The following is a 13,928-nucleotide window of genomic DNA, read 5'->3' on the forward strand; positions in this document are numbered from 1 at the left end:
ATTAATTTGTTACTTGTTTAAGCTTAATCCGTCTTCGGCACAAATTCAAGGCACAATTCCTAACATCTACATGAATCTTGACACAGCTTTTTAGATATCATACAAATAGCTCACGTATAACTCTTACTATTATTTGTAAACGATTTTGAGTGTATTTATAATTGTGCGCATATTTATTATTGCATTTTAGACCCATAATTTCTAAAAAATACTCCCATGACTCATCTTTGGTTGATGCCACTTGATGGTTTAATTTCTTATGTGGTGTTTTAACGAGTGTTAGAATAAGGAAGATGGGTGATATAGTAGGTTATTAAAAGTCTATATACAATGAAAAAAAGGAATATTCACCAGATGTATTACCTCAGATTTTATTTGTTTTTGAGCACATATATATTTTTTTTGAGCCTAAAAGGCTATTACCTCAAACTTTATTTGTTTTTGAGTATAAATATATTTTTTTCTGAGCTTATCAAGGTTAACAAGTTAAATTTTAATTTTTTTTCCGTCAAAACTTAAATTTAACTAAGGTTATATGTAGTTTTTTCGAGTTTTATTGTAATTTTTTAGAGTTAATTTTTAAGTGTGTGAATTCAAAATTTTTATAATAAAACTAATAATTTTTAAAATAAAACTCAAAAACTTTATTAAAATGTTCAGAACTATACAATTGGTAGTAGTATATTTGTAGGCACACATCACGGGAGCATAATTGGGAATTATTCCTACCATGTATAATTGTTATTATTAGTTACCCGATCTTTTGAATTAGCAACCTTAAACAAAAGTTTAGCGGTTTGTGTTGCGTGTGTTTAATTTTTTCCAAAGTAATTACATAAGTAGTTATTGTATGAGAATTTGTGATTAGGACAAGGTAGTAACTTAAAACTCAAACAATAAGTTAGAAGGATAAAAGTATTGCTCTTTCACATACGCATTTTACTCCTTCACATACACAAATTACCTTATTAACCTTTTTCATTTTTTCAACTTTCTCTCATCCATCATCAGTCATCCCTCATACCACAATATTAATAATTAATAAAACCAACAACCTCACTACCACCACCTCTATTTCCCTACCTGACCACCACCCACCGGCAGCCATGGTCGCTTTCCCCAACCAACGATTGGCGCTTACCCACTAGAGACACGCCGTTTTCCCCAATTGCTCCGCTCTCGTTGCACATCGCCCACCTTTCCTGCTCTTCCATGTATGTTAAAATTCATTAATGGAAAAAACAAATTAAGTATTAAACGAATGATAATTTGATTGAGATGAATCACAATGTTATTTCCTAAACAATGAATCACAGGATAAAAAGGTTGTGCACTATGACCAATTATTTGTATTGGATTTTACAGAAATCGGTTTTCTGATAAAATTAGTATTGATTATAACAATGTAGCATCTAATGACAGCATTACCATGGCTTGCCACAGTTCAACATATGCTTTATGTATTGATATTAGATTACTAGGCGCTCATTCAGTGGGAGGGTGAAAGAAGTAGATTACTGACATATGAACCGACCATTTTGATTGGAACAAGGAAATATAAGGTTGGTCATGTCGAAGAAGTTGCTGGGATTTTTTTTATTTTTAAATTTTATAAATGAACACACAAAACATTCAAGTTGGACAATGCAATTTTGTGTGATATAAAGCAAATTAATGTAAGTTTTTGATAAATTGGAGTAATTTCTTGTTTGATATGAGAATTAAAATTTTATAATTGAAGAATTTGAGTGAAATTTAATTAGGTTTTAGGAGGGAAGAGAATCAAGGTTTTTTTAGTAGAGAGAAGGGTATTGTTTGGAAATATAATGACAAAAATGTATGTGAAAGAGTAAAAGTCGTATGTGAAATAGCAACACCGTAAAAGTATAGACAAAGTAAAAAATTAATAAATGAATGATACCCCTACTCTGTAAGTAATGATGATCATTTGACTGTCGGATTTCGAGTTAGGTAGTATTTGTAGTTATATATCTCTCTTGAAAAATTTCAACTAAAAATTTCGAAATTTTTAAATACTAGCTAGAACAAACATTCCCACTAACAACCTCTCGTTAATACCGTCTTCTACAGTAATTACTAATGAAGTTATTGTCAACCATCACTATTCATGACCATGGTTCCTTGTGGCTGGCCTGGCCCTGGTCCTTACTATTCATGACCATATGTTCACTGTAGTACATAGATGGTCGTCACTATTCATGACGTACTATTTGTTACCTGCAGGCTGCAGCATGTAGATGGTCCAAACACAACACAAATTAAATCTTTCAATAGATCCTTGTTCACTGTAGCATGCAGATGGTCCAAAAACCAAAAAAATGTGGAATTTCTTTCAACCAATCGTAACCAAATACCAATACATTATCCATTCACAGAAGATTAGAAAATAATCTTAAATAAGATAGACATATTTTTATTTTTATTTAATCAGTCAAATAAAATACCCGTAAGTAGTAAAAAAAAAAAAATACCGTGGTATTTGATAAAGTTTTAACCTTAAAATGAATATGTTAAGGTTAAGATTATTGATGAGTTTTGAGATACTCACATGGGTTTAAGTCTTAGCAAAGTTTTAGGGTAAGATTGGTTAATAGAGTTCTTATGTCTGATATATTTGGTTACGCGTCCAGGCCAAATAATCACTTAACGCCTAAAATTGAGTTTAATTGACGAAAAATAAAGTTTAGGGATACACCTAGTGATAAAGACAACAATTAGGGATACCATGTATATTTTAAAAATTATAGGGGTACCATGTAGAAAGTCGAAAATTTGAGGGTACCATGTAGAATATCCTCTTTTTTTTTTTATTAAATTTGTAAATACGGGAGAAGATCCCGTCGGTGGGTATAGTAGGTTAAACGACCCGTTGGCAGGGGCAGCGAAATTTCTAGAGTCCTCAGAAAAGATGCTCTGATACCATGATAAATTATAGAGATGGAGATTGCATAAGAGAATTGATAAACGAAGAAGGTGGACACAGGAGAAGGAAGGAATTAATCTTATTATTGAATAATAATTAGGCATAAGAGATACATCGTATATATACAAAACACAAAGATTAGTTACCTTAACAAGAGCCTAAAAAGGAGGAAACTAATTATATGATAATGCTAAAATAGGGTAGACATTATACACTTAATATTTACGATATTATGTGAATATATCGTTTAACACTCCCCCTCAAGTTGGAGCACTTGGCAAGCTAATGCCCAACTTGGACCGAAGAAAACGAAATGCTTTTCCTCCTAATGCCTTTGTAAAAATGTCTGCAATCTGATCTTTACTCCGTATGTAAGAGGTCGAAATGGTCTTGTTTACAATATGATGACGTATAAAATGACAATCTATCTCGATATGTTTTGTCCTATCATGGAAAACCGGATTTTTTGCAATGCTCAAAGCCGAGGTATTGTCACAAAATAGTTTCACTGGTGGCTGATGATCAATGCCGAGTGACTTGAGGAATGATTTCAGCCATATGACTTCACTAGTTAATGCACCCAAAGCTCGATATTCAGCCTCCGCAGTTGACGTGGCAACCGTTGTCTGTTTTCGCGCCTTCCAAGAAATAGGTGAATTTCCCAACTTCACGAAGTACCCCGTGAGAGACCTCCTGGTTAAGGGGCACCTAGCATGATCGGAATCCGAGTAACCACGCAACATTAAGTCACCGTTTCGTTCTATCACTATTCCTTCTCCCGGACTTCCCTTAATGTAGCGTATGGCTCGTAGGACAGCATCCATATGTTCCTTTCTTGGGGCGTGTACAAACTGGCTCAAAATGTGCACCACATATACCAAGTCAGGTCTCGTAATGGTCAAGTATATAAGACGGCCTACCAATCTTCGATACTTCATAGGATCGTGCAATAAATCTCCATCTGCTAACGCCAATTGATGATTCGGTTGGATTGGTATGTCCACTGGTTTCGCTCCTTCCAATCCCGCTTCTTTAATAATTTCTAGGGCGTATTTCCTTTGGCTAAGAAAAAGACCCTTAGTACCGGATGCAACCTCAATTCCCAAGAAATATTTAAGTCTTCCAAGGTCCTTTATGCCAAAACTTTGATCTAGAAAATGCTTGAGACGGTTGGTCGCTATTTCGCTATCACTTACAATGATCATATCATCCACGTATACCAAAATGCCAATAAAAATTCCGTCTTTATTATAAGTGAAAAGTGAATAATCAGCCATGGATTGAGTGAAACCGTACCTTGTCAATGAATCGGTTAACTTGGCGAACCAATTACGAGAGGCTTGTTTGAGCCCATATAAAGACTTCAACAGTTTACAAACCTTGGTTGATCCGCTTTGCTCGAATCCGGGTGGCATTCTCATATACACTTCTTCATCGAGATTTCCATGGAGAAATGCATTATTGACATCTAGTTGGGTAATAGACCATCCTTTTGAGACCGCTACTGCTAATAAACAACGGACACTCGTCATTTTGGCTACCGGTGCAAAAGTCTCATGGTAGTCCACTCCTTCGATTTGAGTATATCCTTGTGCTACAAGACGGTCTTTATACCGTTCGAGTGTCCCATCGGCCTTATACTTCACCTTGTAAACCCATCTACACCCAATGGCTCTCTTTCCCTTGGGAAGATCAACAACGGACCATGTACCATTAGCTTCTAGCGCATCGAACTCTTTCGCCATCGCATCCTGCCACTCTTTTACTTTCGAAGCTTCTCCATAATTTCGTGGTTCACGAATCGCGTCCACTTTGGCTAGAAAAATCCTGTAATTAGCAGAAAAATAACTAGTAGTGACATAATTACTCAAAGGATAACGAGTACCTTTCCCTTTGGATGAAGACTTGGCGGAGTGAGCACGACTTGGGGGGTCTATAAGGCGAGTTGATTTGCATATGTAGTCTTTACGCCAATACGGCTCGAATTTTTGTCGAGCCCCACGACCCTCTGTCTGTTCTGTACCGGCCTGATGTCCCTCGGACTGTTCTGTTTCTGGTTGCTCATTATTCTGTGCAGTTTCCATTTCCCGTTCCTGTATAACACTATCATTGACTATGGACGAATTGTCCTCTATTTCGACAGTTTGTGTAGTGGCAGGTGGGTTTTCATAAATTTCATAATCATGCACTTCATTAATAAATGGAGCAGCCACTATATCATTAGTGGTATTATTTTCAATTATTTTCGTGGGTTCCATACTAGCATAGGGAAAAATATTCTCGTAAAAGACAACATCTCTCGACTAAAAAATAGTCTTTTTCTTTAAGTCATAAACCTTCCAACCTTTCTTACTTGCCGGATATCCCACAAAAATGCATCTTTTACCACGCTCATTGAATTTGTCCTTCGGCCTATCTTTATTATGAGCATAGCAAATACTACCAAAAACCCTTACATTATCGTAGCTAGGCCTTTTTTTATACAAAACTTCAAACGGAGTCAAACCATCAAGTATTCGAGTAGGTGTTCTATTTATCAAATACGCAGCGGTGAGAACACATTCTCCCCAAAAATCAAGAGGTAAGTTGGCTTGAAAACGTAAAGCACGGGCTTTTTCTAGAATATGCCTATGTTTCCGTTCCACTCTACCATTTTGTTGCGGGGTATCTACTTGACTAGTTTGAAACAACATACCATGCTCATTGTAATAGTCTTTCATAGTATTGCTCAAGAATTCCGTCCCATTATCACTTTGCACTACCTTAACCTCCTTCCCAAATTGAGTCTTAGCCATGTGACAAAAATTAATCAATAATTGGCCTACTTCACCCTTATCACGCATTAATCGAACCCAAACAAAACGACTTCGGTCATCAACAATGGTGAGAAAATATTGTGAACCACATAAACTTTTCGCATGATAAGGTCCCCAAATATCACAGTGTATTAAAGCAAAAATATCCGTACTTCTTTTATCACTAGTCTTAAAAACCGAACGTGTTTGTTTGGCCCGACAACATGGGTCACAAATATTATTAGAATTCCAAGATAAATTAAAGCCAACTAAATTCGAGAAAAGAGGTAAAATACTGCTAGACGGATGCCCAAGTCTCTTGTGCCACAGTCTTGAATCGGCCGTAGTACTAGCTTGTGTTGCCACATGTGCTCGGTCACCCTTGAAATAATAGACCCCGTCATTGTGCTCACCTCGTCCAATCTTCATCCTCGTAGATTGGTCCTGTATAACACAATGATCATTATAGAAAGTCACAACACAGTTATTTTCCGTAATTAATTGTTGTATAGAGATTAAATCACAAGTCAAAGACGGGACATAAAGAACATCTTTAAGTGTAAAATTATTAGCCAAAACCACTTTTCCATGCTCCTGTGCTACGATTTGAGAACCGTCGGGTAGGCTGACAGTAGAAGTTTTGCCTTGCCAAATATCAACGAGTAAATCGCGCCGTCCTGTCATATGATGTGAACACCCACTATCGAGTAACCAGTGACCACCTTGAGTATCATTCATACCTGCATTTTTCTGACCACCATCAGTATTAGAAGCCAAAAGAGTGCGTAATTGGATGATCTCCTCTGGAGTGAAGGTCTGTGTCCCTTCGGTTTTGTGTTGGTTTCCGTCTCCGTGTGTCATTTTAATTATCTTCGTGGAATTTTATTTGTGAGAAAAAAATAAAAATGAACCAGGATCAATGAAGCTCTGATGCCATGATAAACGAAGAAGGTGGACACAGGAGAAGGAAGGAATTAATCTTATTATTGAATAATAATTAGGCATAAGAGATACATCGTATATATACAAAACACAAAGATTAGTTACCTTAACAAGAGCCTAAAAAGGAGGAAACTAATTATATGATAATGCTAAAATAGGGTAGACATTATACACTTAATATTTACGATATTATGTGAATATATCGTTTAACAAGAATTGTAATTGTTATTGATAATATGATGCCTTTTACAAATACAATTGAAATATATATAGAGATAACTCTAAAACTAACTCTAGAATATTCTAAAATATCATAATTTATTTTGTATGATATAATAATATATCATATACCTAAATATATTATGAGTCATGAAATTTTCAAGATCAAGTTGAGCGGATAGTCCGCTGGTCCGAGAGAGGAGTGGGTCGGGGTGGTCTAGCCGAGCATGAGATGCGGCGGTGATGGTTTGTTGGTGGGATCACTCCATAGTCCACCCACAACAATACCTCACCTCACCCCACAACAATACTTATTTTAATTATTTCATATACAATAATACCCCACAATATCTTCTCTCTTTCCAATTACTTCGCTCCACCACAATATTTTACATTATTTAACCCATTTTCTTAAATCTTGTGCAATTTGAACAATGGGACAATTATGTAGAATAAGAGGGAGTACTTATTAACAATTCAATTTCAGTATCACCCAATCACATATTCACAACCTATAGTACTCGATTAGCGTCCTATGTACCATTATTGTTTTTTCATGTACTCCCTTCTATTCACAATAAACTTCCCTATTTTTTTTGCTAAGTGTTTGTGTGGTCCAAAGTTAATTGTATGGTGGACTAGTATATTTATGTGGTCCAAATTTAATTATATGGTCCCCCCACTTACATGGTTCAACCATTATTGTTTTTTCATGTACTCCCTCATATTCACAATAACTTCCCTATTTCCTTTTTTTATTATGTGTTTGTGTGATTCAAATTTAATTTTATGGTGGACTAGTATATTTGTGTGGTTCAAATTTAATTATATGGTCCCTCACTTATATGGTTCAACCTTGTATAAATACAAAACAAACAATACCCCATTACCTAGAGGGCGTTTGGTTAGAGAAAGTGAAAGAGAAAGAAAATTAGAAAGGATAAGAGGGGGAAAGGTAACGGATTACCTAAAACTTAAGTAGTTGTTTGGTTACATCAAGAAAATGAAGTGTGGTGGGTTGTGGTTTGTTTTGATGTGCTGTAGGTTGGATGTGGTGGTGGTGGCGTCATGGTAGTTGTGGCGGAGGTGTTGTGGTGGTGGTTTATGTGGGGTGGCTGTGGTGGTGGTAGTAGCGGTGGCGATGGCGTCATGGTGGTGGTGGCAATGGGGTGGCTGTGGTGTTGGTGGCCTTATGGTGGTTGTGGCGGTGGTGGTGGTTTATGTGGGGTGGCTATGGTGGTGGTTTTGGTGGTGGCGTCTTGTTGGTGACTCGTGTGGTGGTACGTAAATAAGGTAGTTGAAGAGTAATAGGGGTAATGAAATTCATACTTGGGAGGGGGGGTTAAGGAATTAGATGGATTGAGGAGTAAGGAAGGGGGTTTTGATTCTCTTTGTTTGTGTCAAACAAACACCAACAAAGGAAATCAATAACTTTGTTTCCCTTTCCCTTTCTTATAGACCTCCAACCAAACTCCTCCTTATTAGTGTTTAGGCAGTATTATCGGACTATCGGCACAAAACCGTGATAACATTCTCGGTAAATGAAAATACAGATAAACGTCGGCAATTATTGATTTTCATATTCACATGATCACATATTCAGATCTTATCATAGTCGATTACGGTCCTACCATTAATGTTTTTTCATATATAATTTTGCGAGTCATTTGTTTTTTTTTTTTTTTCTACAAACGGTCCCCTACGTATATCATTCAACCTTGTATAAATACACAACAAAGAGTGCCCCATTACTTAACACAACCTAATATTATTTCACTCAAAAGAAAAAAAATGTCGCCCATTTTCGTCCAAGCTACAACCATTACCACCTTCCTCCTAATTTCCCTCCTCCTTTCCACTCCAACAACCACCACGGCCAATATCGTCGTTGACTTCGATAGGAAACCACTTGAGGCCGGATCATATTACATTGGCTTGACAATGACTTTTAACCAAAGTGGCAGCCCCGACTCATTTGGTGCACTAACCATGTATAATAAGGGCACACCCAATTGTGCTTCCTTCATTGTGGGCCAGACCAATACCGGTGCTATACTATCATACATTCCCTTGAAATTCACTCCACAAAATTCTACAGAAAAAAAATAACATTTACACTTCCTCAAACGTTAACATTGCTTTCAAGTTTTTGAGGCCCGAACCCGCGGGTCTTTGTCGATACAGCACCGTGTGGACGGTGTCTGGCACTGAAAACGGGAACATGGTGGTGGTCGACGGCAAAGAGGGGAGTGATGATAGTTGGTTTACGTTGGAGAGAATTGATGATTTGTTTGAACCTTATTATAGGATATTGTATGGGAATAAGAAGGTGTTATATGATCGACAACCTAATGGCGAAATTCTGTACGGTCTTGATAAGGGATCTCCGATATCGGTTTACTTTCAAAAGATAGATGGTGACACAAGTTCATCTACTACTCTCCCCGGTTCTTTAGAAATGCCCCATTTATCCTTTACACAAGGATTACTTGCTAATTAATAATAATACCGCGGAGTAATTTAAATTCCTTCTATTATAAATAGAAGGTGTCTGTCTTATTATGTACTCCCTCCCATCCACTCCAAAGGTAACATGGACCCACTTTTCCTCTCACAAAAAGTGGGTCCATGTTACCTTTGGAGTGGAGTGGATGGGAGGGAATATGTGGGTGTGTTGAAATATGTAATTTCTATTGTTGTATTTTGATTAATTACTAATGAATAATAATATTCCTTCTATTATGAAAGGAATGTGTTGTAAAGTATTGAAGCACATATTAACAATTTGAGTTGTTGAATACACCAAGTTAAGGCAAATTACGAGGTAGAGGAGCGTCAGATGTAGACCTGTCAAAACGGGTCAATGGGTCGGATTTGGGTAGGGTCAATTTGGGTCGGGTCAGCTTGGGTTTGTCACATTATCAGGTTAGTTCGGGTCGGGTCGGGTGCTTTTGGGTTTCCGGGTTGTTTGAGATATGTTTGTCGGGTCATTTTCGGGTCAAGCGGTTCGGGTTGTTTCGGGTATGTTTGTCGGGTTAAGCGGGCCAGGTTATTTCAGGCCGGGTCATTTTCGGGTCATGTTAAGAGAAAAAAAAGGCATTTCAAGTCTTTTGGGGTCAATTAAAGTAATGTTTTGTCGGGTCATTTTCGGATTGGGTGGTTTCAGATCGGGTAGTTCTGGGTCGGGTCTGTTACGGGTCTATGAAAGCTCAGGTTGGGTCGGTTCAATTCGGGCTTCGGGTGTCATTCGGGTGCGGTGGTTCGAGCTGATTTCGGGTGTCAAGTCAGCCTTTTCGGGTCGGGTCAATCGAGTCAGGTTGGTTTTGCCACGTCTAGTCAGATGTATCTTATCTTTATAAATATATATAGAAACATTTAAACCCATCTCATTCACCGACATCATCAACAACATTTTTTTTTTGCAAACCTTTATGGTCTCTGGTGTAGGAATGTCAATCTCATCCGCACTAACAGGTCAATCAGATTAGTTTCGCTTCGGGTTCTTATTAAATTTGACAATATCAGGAAATATTAGTACATGATTTGAAGAGAGAAAGAATATGAATTATTGTGGTTGAGCCATTGAGATACAGAGAGAAGGGGGTAACGTACCTTTGTTTTTCCTTCTGTAATTTAAAATTTAAATTTTTAAAAAAAAAAAAAAATCTTCCTGAATAATATCTATTTACATAGTTAAAATGAGAGTACCAAAGTTGGCTGGTGTGAGTGGTAAGGGCTCTCATCTCTTAAACAAGTGGTCAGGGGTTCGATTCCTGACTCTTTCGAATGAAAAAGCCAAACTTTATGGTCAACCCATTAAATCGCTTTCAAGATCTGAAGGAGATTACCCCAACTATCGGTAGGGGATACTCCTGGTCAACACCAAAAAAAAAAAATAGTTAAAATGAGAGTTGCATAGAAAAAAAATATTAACATACATAAAATGGAAATATAATAAGAGAAGTTTAAAATAACTACTCCGTATATTAGTAAGTTTAACGGTGGCAAAACTATTTCGAGTGCTTTATTATGAGAAAAATATTCAATTGGTTGTGTTACTTGTGTATGAGCACTTTTAATGTAAGATTAAGTTTTGCTTAACTACAATGAATGTCTATATTCTATCATATATCGAAAAGATAATCATGGATTCATGGAAGTAGCTCTTGTATTTTATACTCTTTGTGTCTTCAAGTTACTTACCACATACGTATGGCACTACGTTTTTTTTAAATAGATCAATGTGTTCTAGTTGATTATGATACAAACACTATGAAGATAAGTTTACATGATTATCTTTTAGCAATAATAATATAATAATTTATTAATTTATAGTGTAAAGCACCTAACTTCTTATATGTTCATACGGCAGATTTGATTATGATAGACAATTAGGAGTGTTAGAACTCTTATACTCCGTATTATAGTACTTCATATTCTTATTCATCATATGTAAAAGTCTTCAATTTATTTAATTTCTTTAAATAGTAGGATAAATATCTAAATATATTTTTTTATAGTAACTTAGTATTTTGAAAAAATTGCGCTCTCTGTAATCCATAGTGATGGGGCATATTCCGCACCGCTGACGAAGTTAACATATTGAGCAAGGTCAAAGATATCCACAGCAAAGTCAACGACTTAGACAGCCTCACCGACGTAGCCCATCGGCCTGTCACCTGGGTCTCGGCCAGGCAACTAGCCAGCCGGGACACATATCCGCGTACTCATATCCAAGACCCCTCGGCCGGCCTGCCATAGATCCATCGGCCGAGGGTAGAACGGTCTTTCCACCTGCTAGCCACTTGGCCACTACGTGACAAAAGGTGAAAGTCTATAAATACTCCTCAACCCTCATTGGGGAGAGGATCCACAATTTAACCTAAGAATCACTATTCATCTGGTAATATCTTTTTTATCTCTCTACAATACACCCTTAGCCAAGTAACAACAACTTATCTCTCTAAGTTTACTGACTTGAGCGTCGGAGTGAGTACGCTCGGCCAAAGCCGAGCCCTCAGTTTGTTCATCGTTTCAGGAGACCGCAAGGAGGATTCAAGCAAAGACGTCATTCTACAAGCCACGGGTGGTAACAATACTTGCTCTGGAATTACACCCGGAACAATTGGCGCCGTCTGTGGGGAAATGATACTAGAAGCTAGTCACATTCATTCCCAAACAAAAAAAAGAAACACACAAAAACCCACCCAAAAAGCTAAGAAGATGTCGAAACAACAAGAGGTATTCGTAACTGACGAAACCGAACTACACCAAGATGATACCTTCCACAATTCTGGAGTTGTGCAGCCCTCCACCGGCGGAGTAATCCAACCGGAATTCGGGATGCCAAATATACCAGATACGCCGCTGCCCGCCGACCATGTCACCATCATGGGACACGTGGTTGATGCAGCGAGACTGAAGCTACTCCTGGACCTAATTAGTAGCACGCCGGCTCACACTGTCACACCGAAAAGAGCGGCGGAACCCGTCCAGGAGACCAGGGCCCAAAATGTGACCCCGAGGAACTTGAACGGAGCGCTAGGGGAAGCTGACCATGTCAAGACACCGGAGGAGCCCAAAGTGGTCGTGGTAGACCTAAGTCCTTCTCGCACTCGTGAGAGAACAGCGTCGCCGCGGCACAAACGAGGCACACCCCGGAGGAGCGAAAGAAGCCCAACTCGCCAGAATTGGAGAAGAAGCCCGACTCACCAGAGTCGGAGGAGAAGTCCTTCTCGCTACGAGGAGAGAAGCCGGACTAGGAATGCGAGGAGCCGATCGCCGCGTGTCGTTCGACATGTGGTCAGACAGCCCCTCAGTGCCTATGTCCTTGAAACCGCCGTGCCAACCAAGCTGAAGTTGCCGGCACTCACATACAAAGGGGATAGCGACCCCACCGACCACGCCGAAACTTTCGAGTCGTACATGTCGGTGTGGGAACAACCCGATGAGGTCTGGTGTCGAGTCTTCCCAACGACCTTGCATGGGATGGCTCAAAGTTGGTACAAGGGGCTGCCCGATGGCTCGATATACTGTTACGCCGACCTAAGGGACGCCTTTCTAGCCCAGTACTCTTGCAACAAGAGAAGGGCCGTGGAGACATCGGATCTCCTGACTATCAGACAGGAGGGGGCGAGTCTCTACGGAGCTATGTGAAGAGGTTCGACGCCAAGGTTCAACAGATTCGGGAGATTAATCCCGAATTGGCAGCTTTCGCACTGATGAAAGGCCTCCCAATGGGAGACTTAAAGAACGAGCTCATCAAGTACGGAGGCTTGGGCTTGGATGCCGCCAGGAAGATGGCCGACCAGGCCATCAAGGTGGAGGACTATCACAAGACCTGGGTAGGCCCTAGTGAGGCCGAACCCTCTAAAAAGAAGAGCCGCCGGGAGGACAACCCGGATGAAGGACGCCGTGACAATAATCGGTCACGGTCCGGTGAAAGACGCCGCGACAGTAATAGGTCACGGTCTGACAAGTCCGCCAGGAAACAGAACTCGGCTGGTGCCGGGGGGAGTTCGAAAACGTACTACCAGCAGCGGTACAAAGATCGCACCCCCCTGGTCGTATCGGCCGCCGAGGTCTTCGCCCTGAGCAAAAACGAGGGCCAGAAATGGGAAAGGCCCCCAAGCCAAAGGGGGACGGTGACACGAGCCAGGACTGTGAGTACCACGGCCACACCGGTCACCTTACTGACAACTGCCGGCATCTGAAGAATGCCATTGAGGAGCTAATCCGGAAGGGGAGCCTCGACAAGTATGTTGCCAAAGGCCAAAAAACTGACACCGGCGGTTCAGACAAGAAATCCGTCTTTGAACGGATAGGAGTGATCCATGTTGTCATCGGGGGCAACGAGAACGGTGGGTCCGCTCATGGGCACAAACGGCACCTGAACGACCTGTATCAGGCCATCAACTTTGTGCCCAACACAGCGGTCCCCGCTTCCAACATCCCCGACATGACTATTGGGAAGAAGGACTACGCGGGAGTCATCGCCCCTCACAGCGACCCACTTGTAGTCCACTTGG

The sequence above is a fragment of the Silene latifolia genome, chromosome 9 (genome assembly GCF_048544455.1).
Source record: "Silene latifolia isolate original U9 population chromosome 9, ASM4854445v1, whole genome shotgun sequence".
NCBI classification, from domain to species: domain Eukaryota; kingdom Viridiplantae; phylum Streptophyta; class Magnoliopsida; order Caryophyllales; family Caryophyllaceae; genus Silene; species Silene latifolia.